The sequence below is a fragment of the Miscanthus floridulus genome, chromosome 14, assembly GCF_019320115.1.
Source record: "Miscanthus floridulus cultivar M001 chromosome 14, ASM1932011v1, whole genome shotgun sequence".
In the NCBI taxonomy this organism is placed as follows: Eukaryota; Viridiplantae; Streptophyta; class Magnoliopsida; order Poales; family Poaceae; genus Miscanthus; species Miscanthus floridulus.
Window position 1 is genome coordinate 61,292,136 of NC_089593.1, and position 9,717 is coordinate 61,301,852.

The window sequence follows — 9,717 nt, forward strand, 5'->3', positions numbered from 1 at the left end:
GGTATGAAAAACAAGTTGGTAAACTTGGTTTGATCTAAGTATGCTTTTGCACAATCATTAAATAATTACGTTAGTAACCCTGTCATTCTGGACAGATTCTAAGTTTACTGGAATTCGATTTGGTTAACATAAGAATCATGCTTTGGTGTTTACACATGTTTTGTAGAGAATTTCATAAGCTTTCCAGAATGTCCTCCTACAAGTCATTTGGATTTGTATAACTCTTGTTGTGATTTAATTACGGGAATACTTGTATGCATATGAAACTTTAAATGTTAAATTATGTATACCGTTACTATTTCTAAGTTGTGGTAATGTTCCTAGGTGTTAGGCCTTTAACCGAAGATGAGCATCTTTATCTTAGGTTATGCAAGTTAGGTAAGTTGATCTTGTTCTTTAAGTTAAGTTAGATACATGCTTAAAGTGATTTGAATAGGGCTAGTCTTACTCGGTAAACGAGTGTCCAGTGATGTTTTCGTTAAACATTTACTGTAATTCATTCATCATGAGCATCATGTCATTCCTTATGCATCCATGATATTCATCTCGTGCATCGGCATGCAATAGGTGTACCGGAAGGAGTGACCCTGCTGGAATTCGAGGAACCGAGCGAGCAGCAGCAGCCGACACCGGAGATTCAGGAGGAGCAGCCTTCAGGGTAAGTGCCAGACGAGGTCGCCATTGAGTGCCCAGATCACCGTCCTTGCAACTTTGTGAAAGGCAAGCCCCGGAGCATATTAAGCCTCCTAATTTCCGAAATGCAGTTACAGTATTATTATTACATATATTGTTGCATTAAGTTTAGGAGTTGGATGCAAACACTTGCTGCATTGGTTATTCGATCCTTGTCTAGATATTGTTACCCTAAATTCTATGTAGCTCAGGCTCGTGTAGTGCTTAGCCCTGCTTAAACACGGTAGAAGTCAGGTGATTTCCTGTCACCTGTGAGATATAGGAAGATACATGTGGCACGGTTGGCTATATTTGCTATCGTGGAAAAGAACCAGTCATAATTTGAAATGAAGACCGGGCAGAGGCTTGCCGGTTTGCAGTGACTCCGTCTGTGTCGCTTAAGGACTGATTCTTAGAGCCTTTCCTGTTCATGTTGAACGCATGCCTCTCTCTTAGTTGGCCGTGTCCGATGACCGACCACGAAGCCGAGTAGCTCAACTCAGGCCGGGAGTCGATAAGTATAAAGTACGCCTCAGAAGGGAGCCGTAGGTGTGAGCCCAAGGGCAGGTGATTTAAAAGTCCTGATCATCCTGGCAGAAGGGTAATCCCTGAGAGCGCTGGCACTGATCAAACCCGCGAATTTGGTTCCTGAGTTGTCCCAAAGGTAACCCACGGCTACCCTTGCTAAGTATGCTAGGGTGAGAGTTAGGAATACCCCCTCAGCTGAGTTGTAATTCGATTCGAGTCGCCGTCTCTCCCGGTTAGTGAGAACTTGACGGGCTTATCTCCAATGTAGATACACTTAATAACATAATGGTTCGGAAATGATGATATGATGATGACAGCCTTATTATACCTGCTATGGTTAATATTGTTTGCTCCTAATAAGTGAGTGCTCTAGTACAGGTGCTAATCTAGTGGACAGGTAAATAATGATAAGCTTGATGCTAAGTTTAAATTGGTTACTATAATCATAAGCTCTTTTATGCAACTGTGTCAAGCTAGCCACCTGAAAAGCCTTGCATGATCCTTGGTGTCCTTTATTTCTGGTTTTGATGGGTAAGTCTAGCAGAGTACCTTCTCGTACTCAGGGTTTATCTCCCACCTGTTGTAGATGACCAGTTCTACTTTGGTTGCTGCAAGTACTGCCTTCTCCCAGCTGGGGATGAAGACTAGACCGTTGGGCACGGTCTCTACTAGTTCTCATACCTGATAATGCTTTTGTGGGACATGACTCAGACTTGGCAATGTATTTGAAAACCATGATGTTTTGTACTAAACTATGTTGCTTCCACACACTCAAACTTGGTTTGTAATATTCTATTTCAACTCTGATGGATGTAATCCAAATGCTACTTGTGAAATGTTGTAACAGATGATGTGTTGTGTTGAATCACTATGATCTTGGTTTGTATGTCGAGAGTTGGTTGAAATCCTTCGTGATTTCCGGACTACCGGGATTATGGGAGCTTAAGTACAGGAATTTGATCGCTTTGGTGATTGTTTTTGTACTTACGTTCTTATGATTTGGTCGGTTCTGTTACAGCTAGCATCAGAGCAAGATTTGACACTAAACATGTCATTTGTGTATTTAAAACAAAAGTATTTGTGAAAATCCTAAATTAAACACTAAGTATTGCCAGTGGTCATATCCCTTATGCCTAAATAAGGACTCTTAGGTGGCTTATTAAAGTACTAACTTGGGGGTTCCTGCTTGTTTCTGTTTCGTCATCCATACGGCATGCTATTGTATGGATGCCATCCGCTTGGGTGGTAATGTATGGATCAAAATACCTCTACGCTCTGGTAAGTGGGAGTTGTGAGAGCATGACCGTCCAACCGTCGGTCTAGGGGAGAGTAGTGTGGTTGCTCGCATACTTACATGTTCGATCATGTATCTATGAGAGCACTTAATTATGGGTATCTCTGATGGGTAGCTGTGATACTAGAGTATATGCATCAGGGGATGTATGTATGAAAGTATTTAGTTTACTACTGGTTTTCTATGCTTTTTGGGAAATTATTGGGCTAAAATGAATTTTTCTGCAGGTACACTAACAACGTATCGTTGTAGATCGACTAGCTACCGTGTATGAGAGAACGTATGTATGCCACCGTATATTTCGCTAGCCTTTAAATTTTTTTAGGTTTGTGAGGACGTACGGATCATGCATGCATCATGTTCAAGCATACATGGCATTTCTTGCATTATTCCCTCCCTTAAAAATTTGATTGTCCCGACTAATTAAATTTCGTATCCCTTAAATGATTCTCCCCTTACGTTGTAACTTTTTGCTACAGATGGCGCGCACGAAACTCACTGCTCGCAAGTCCGCTGGAGGCAGGGCATCTCGTCACCGTTTAGCTCCTCGTGAGCCCCGTCCTGAGCCTACTGAGGCGGAAAGGCTGAGGGCAGAGCTGGCCCAGGTGACTGCTGAAAGGACTGCAGCGCAGCACCATTTGGAGCAAGTAACACAGGAAAGGGACCAAGAGACCCTCGAGGTTCAGAGGTTGACAGTTGCTCACCGCAACTGTGAACGCATGTTGATTCACGTGATGAACCAACGGAATGAAGCCTGGCACGAAGAGAATGTGTTGAGAGCGCGACAGATGGAGCTAGAGCAGCAAGTGGCAATTGCTGAAGAGTACAATGACAATCTCCATGAGGAGGTCCACCTATTACACAATCAACTTCACCCTCTCCTGCCACCTAATGATGAGGATGAGATGGGTTCTGGTGTCATCATGGCTGAAGGTGATGATGACATGGAGGTCAATGGACCTGAGGACGCTCCACCTAATGAGGAGGAAGATGAGGAGTTAGAGCCTCCTAGTGATGAAGATGGAGGAGAGATCTTTGACACTGACTCCGAGGACGATGCGTAGTTTAGCTTACTACTGAGCTAATGCGCTAGATCTAGTCTTTTGTTGATCCTCATGCATGAACGAGTAGCTTTGTAGCAAGTTAATCGTTGGGATGTAATATCGAACCCTATGTTACCCTTGATGTAAGTTGGAACCACTATGGCTTGGATGTAACCTATCGAACGTATTATGCTCCACGTATGTGAGCTTTTGATGAATTTTGCCTTTGCGGTCTATGGATCTCGTTGTTGGTTAAGTTCATCGCATTTATATGTCAATTGATGCGCTTGATGAGTTGTGTGATTGTGATGAATGATTGTGCCTCTGTTGATTATTTAAATGCATTCCCTCCAATGGACTCAATTTGGCATAATTATACGGTTCATCTACAAAAATTTCCACATCATCAGTGCTCATTGGCTATACATTTTGCAGATGGCTCATAACCTTCGTCGTGGTCGTGGCATGGGAAATGAGGAACAACCACCTCCGCCACCGCCCACACCAGCTGAGCTAATGCGGACAGTTGTGGAAAGTTAGCGCATGCTAGCTGAGGCTATGGGCCAGATGGCTAACCGTGAGGATCGGCATGTCCACCAGGGACCCAAGCCGAACCAGTACAGCAGCTTTAAGGACTTCATGGACACAAAACCTCCTATCTTTCGTGAGGCAGAAGAACCCTTACAAGCGGATGAATGGTTGAGCACGATAGAGCAAAGGTTTGGATTGCTCCGTTTAACTGAAGGCATGAAGGCTTCGTATGCAGGGCACCAGCTCCAAGGCCCTGTAGGCATCTGGTGGACCCATCATAGGACCACCTTCCCTGCTAATGTTGAGATCGTTTGGGATTAGTTCCAGGCAGCCTTCAGGGGACACTTTATCCCTCCTGGTCTCATGGCCATTAAGCATACTGAGTTTATGAAGCTCACCCAAGGCAACAAGAGTCTCAATGAGTACCTCCAGGCATTCAACAACCTGGCAAGGTATGCTCCCGAGTTCGTCGATACTGACGCTAAGAGAATAGCTAGCTTCAAGAGGGGACTTTCCCCAAAACTAATGAAGTCAATGGGCAACTGCAAGTGTGTCACCTTCAATGAGTTTATCAGTGACACTCTAACTCAGGAGAACAATGACAAGATATATGCTGCTTCCAAGAACCGTAAAAGGAACTTTGAGGCTGGTGCTTCCTAGTCCAAGGCTCCAATGGTATCTAAGGCCCCGTACCGTCCACCCAATGTTAATGTCCGGTACCACCCACCTCAGAAGAAGAACCAAGCTAAAACTGGTTTCCGCAAGGGGTATACAATTTCCTTGCCGAAGAATACCTCTGGGCAGGGTAGCTCCAATGTTCCACTAGCAAATAGTCCGTGCTGGAACTGTAACCAGCCTGGTCATTGGGCAAATAGATGCCCCCATCCTCCCAAGAATGCTCAAGGAAACGTCTGTCAGGGGCATGTTCACTATACTACAGTGGAGGAAATTCCTGCTAGTGAAGTGATCACCGCTGGTAAGTTCCTTGTTAATGATCACCCTGTAGTTGTGCTCTTTGATTCGGGTGCTTCGCACTCCTTTGTGAGTTCTACTTTTGCATCTGAGCATAATATGAATGTGATTACAATTGTCAAGGGTGGGTATTGTATTAGTGCTGCTGGAAATAATATCCTGACTAACCAAGTAGTTAAAGATGTAAAGCTTGAGATTGGGGATCGAGAGTTCCGTACGGATCTTGTAGTTCTACCAGGGGTAGGAATTGATATAATCCTAGGAATGAAGTGGATGAGCGGGAATGGAGTGTTGATCGATACCTCAACCTGTGTGGTAATGTTGAGGGACCCTGTGGATAAGAAGGGTTTTCTAGTGCAGTTACCTCGTGATATCTCTATCCACAATACTACCAATGCTACCCTAGCCAAAGCCATTAAGGATCTACCGGTTGTCTGTGAGTTTCCAGATGTCTTTCCTGATGACTTGCCTGGATTACCTCCGGACCGTGATGTAGAATTCAAGATAGAACTCATTCCGGGTATGGCTCCTATTTCTCGAAGGCCCTATAGAATGCCGCCCAATGAGTTGGTTGAGCTGAAGAGTTAGTTGAATGAGCTATTGAAGAAAGGGTTGATTCAGCCTAGTTCTTCTCCTTGGGGTTGTCCAGCTATATTTGTGAAGAAGAAGGACAAGTCTCTACGCATGTGTGTGGATTATCGCCCCCTAAATGCTGTTACTATCAAGAACAAATACCCTATTCCTCGCATCGATATTCTGTTTGATCAGCTCTCCAAGGCTAAGGTATTCTCCAAGTTCGATTTGAGGTCTGGCTACCATCAGATCAAAATTCGTCCTGAAGATATCCCAAAGACAGCTTTCTCTACTCGTTATGGCTTGTTCGAATACCTCGTCATGTCATTTGGGTTGACAAATGCTCCGGCACACTTTATGTACCTGATGAATTCTGTATTCATGCCGGAATTGGACAAATTTGTCGTCGTGTTCATTGATGATATCCTGGTATATTCTCAGAATGAAGAAGAGCATGCTGAACATCTGAGAATTATTTTAACTCGGTTGCGTGACAACCAGCTTTATGCTAAGTTCAGCAAGTGCGAATTCTGGTTGAACAAGATACCTTTTCTAGGTCATGTATTATCTGGTGATGGAATTTCGGTTGACCCTACTAAGGTGCAAGAAGTCCTTGAGTGGAAGGCACCTACTATGGTCACAGAAGTCCAAAGTTTCCTAGGATTGGCGGGCTATTATCGTCGCTTTATCCCAGATTTCTCAAAAATCACCAAGCTCATGACTCGACTACTGCAAAAGGATGAGAAGTTTGTGTGGACTCCGAAGTGTGAAGAGGCTTTCCACACTTTGTGGACCCTACTAACCTCTGCTCTTGTATTGGCACAGCCTGACATCGAGAAGCCTTTTGATGTCTACTGCGATGCATGTGGCACCAGTTTGGGGTGTGTTCTTATGCAGGAGGGCCGAGTAATTGCTTATGCTTCGCGCCAGCTCCGAAAGCATGAAGTCAACTATCCTACCCATGACTTAGAGCTAGCCGCAGTTGTTCATGCCCTAAAGATTTGGAGACATTACTTGCTGGGTAATGTGTGCAACATCTATACTGACCATAAAAGCCTCAAGTACATTTTTACTCAACCCGAGTTGAACATGCGTCAACGACGATGGTTAGAATTAATCAAAGACTACAACCTTCAAGTGCACTACCATCCTGGTAAGGCAAATGTGGTTGCTGATGCCTTAAGCAGAAAGGCCCATTGCAATTCCTTAGTTAGTGAAGACTTTCATCTGGCACACCTCCTTCATCCTGTAGTACTCCACAATATCACTGTGGATTGCTCTCTTAGAAGTTGAATTATCGAACTCCAAAAGACGGATGTGGGTGTATTTCACATCAAGCGGAAGATGAAAGAGAAAGAGACCAAGCACTTTAAGGTCGATGACAAGGGAATTCTCTGGTTTAATGATAGGCTTGTGGTACCCAAAGACAAAGAACTTAGAAATCAAATTATGGCTAAAGCCCATTCTTCTAAATTGTCCATCCATCCTGGTAGCAGTAAAATGTATCAAGATCTCAAGCTGTATTATTAGTGGACCAAGATGAAGAAAGAAATCGCAGCTTACGTGGCAAGGTGTGATAACTGTTGCAGAGTCAAGGCTATTCACATAAGGCCCGAACTATTGCAGCCACTCTCTATTCCTAGCTGGAAGTGGGAAGAAATTAGCATGGATTTTATTGTTGGATTACCCACTACTAAAAAGGGTTGTGATTCCATCTGGGTTATCGTAGATCGTCTAACTAAATCTGTTCACTTTATTCCGGTCAAGTCTACCTATCATCCTCATAATTATGTTGAGATTTATTTTCAACAAGTAGTACGTCTCCATGGTGTACCCAAATCCATTGTTTCTGATAGAGGACCTCAGTTCATGGCTCGCTTTTGGGAGTGCTTACATCAGAATCTTGGCACTCATCTAATCCGCAGTTCTGCCTATCATCCGCAAACATCAGGACAGACTGAGCGTGTTAATCAAATTCTTGAAGACATGCTTAGAGCTTGTCTTATCTCTTACAAAGGCTCTTGGGAAGACTGGTTACCTCTCGCTAAATTCTCTTATAACAACAGTTATCAAGAAAAGTATCAAAATGGCCCCTTTTGAAGCTCTTTATGGCCGCAAGTGTAGAACTCCTTCGAACTGGGTGGAACCCGGAGAAAGAAGATTCTATGATATTGATTTTGTAAAAGAAGCCAAAGAGCAAGTCCGAACTATACAGAAGAATATGACTACCGCACAGGCTAGACAAAAGAGCTATGCTGACAAAAGAAGAAAACCTATTGAGTTTGAAGTAGGTGATCATGTTTATCTGAAGGTGTCCCCTATGAAAGGAGTAAAGCGTTTTGGAATCAAAAGGAAGCTTGAGCCACGATATGTTGGACCCTACCGCATTATTGAGAAAAGTGGAAGAGTAGCATATAAGCTCGATCTACCATATGAGATGGGAGCTATATTCTCGGTATTCCATGTGTCCCAGCTGAAGAAGTGTCTTCGTATTCCTGAGGAAAGAATAGCAACAAGGAAAGTCAACTTGAAATCTGATCTTTCTTATGAGGAAAAGCCCGTGCAAGTTCTGGATACACAAGAAAGAGTGACTCATACACGAGTGGTTAAGTTATACAAGGTAGTTTGGAGTAATCATAGTGAATGGGATGCAACCTGGGAGCGGGAAGATTATTTAAAGGAAAACTATCCAGCTTTCTACACTGATTGGTACGCTTTCCAAATCTCAGGATGAGATTTTTTCTAAGGGGGGAGGGCTGTAACACCCTAGGTGTTGGCTTCTACTAATTGCATGTCATTTCATAAACATGTGCATTATCCATGTCATCATGCCATTATCATTGAAACATATGTATGCAACATTTTAAATTGTATGTGTTTCATGCTTGATTGCTTAGAGTGGTAGTAGTGCAACATGGGAATGCAACATGAAACTCTCATACCTTGAAACATGGCAACATGGTAGTAATGTGACAAGTATAGGATAACAACAAGGTCATGCAACATGTGAAACATTGTATTGAAATATATGAATGAATTGCTTGTTTTAATTGTTGTATCACATGTGATCATTAGAAGTGGTATAACAACTTTGTAAAGTGGTTGATCATGGTCTAATACACCTTAACTACACTTAGGGTAATTGTTTGGACATTGTTCATGTGGACCAAAATGACCAAATTGCCCTTTAGGAGAGGTTTGACTTTTAATGACCCTTAAAGTGACACTGTTTGACTGATTCAAAAGACCAACTTGGAAGCTTTGCATGGTTGTGCACTCTTTACAAAAGTTGTAGCAAATTTATTAAGGAACAAAAGTCTCCATATGATCATTTCATGAAAATGTCTAGAACATGCTCAAACATGGCCCACAAGTCTGAAGTAAATGCTGATTTCATACTTAGCAAATTTTTCTAAGTCCTAAGTGAAGTACAGTTTCATGAGCTGATGTTTGGAGCACTGTATCTCACTAACCAAGCCAAACTAGCTCGAGCTCCAATTAGCAAACTTGTAGTACTCATGTAGGTCTCCAACTTTGTTAACTACAACTCAACCCAGATCGTCATGGTTTGAGAGATCCATCATGGTTAAGTTCGTCTGTCAGTCGGGTCATGTGATCTCTGAATCGCCGTTTTCAGAAATCGGTCAGTGACCGTCATGGCCGACCAGTTCAGAAAACAGACGCCGCATGTCCGCCACTCGTCGCTGGACTCCTGCTCGCGCTGGCCACGCGTCGTGTGCATCCTGGCATCGCAGCCGCGCCTTGAAGCCACCCCGCGCCTGCTCACCGAGTCGCCGCTCCATTTCTCCCTTCCTTCACCTCCTCCGCTCATCGTAGCTCTGCTGGATCACCAAAGCCGCCGAGCCAAAAAATCCACCGTAACCAAGCTTCATTGCCCAATTCGTCCAAGCCATAGCCCCGCAGTGAGCTTCTCCCCGTCCGCGACCGCACCATCACCGCGTTTTCGCGCAAGGTAGAGATCACCGCGTAGGCGGCTCCACCGGGTCGCCATGACCGCCGCCGGCCGAGAGCGCGCGTGGCCATGCTGCTCAAGCCCCTTCCATCCCTTTCTCCCCCTTGCGATGACTTCTGTGAACCCTACTG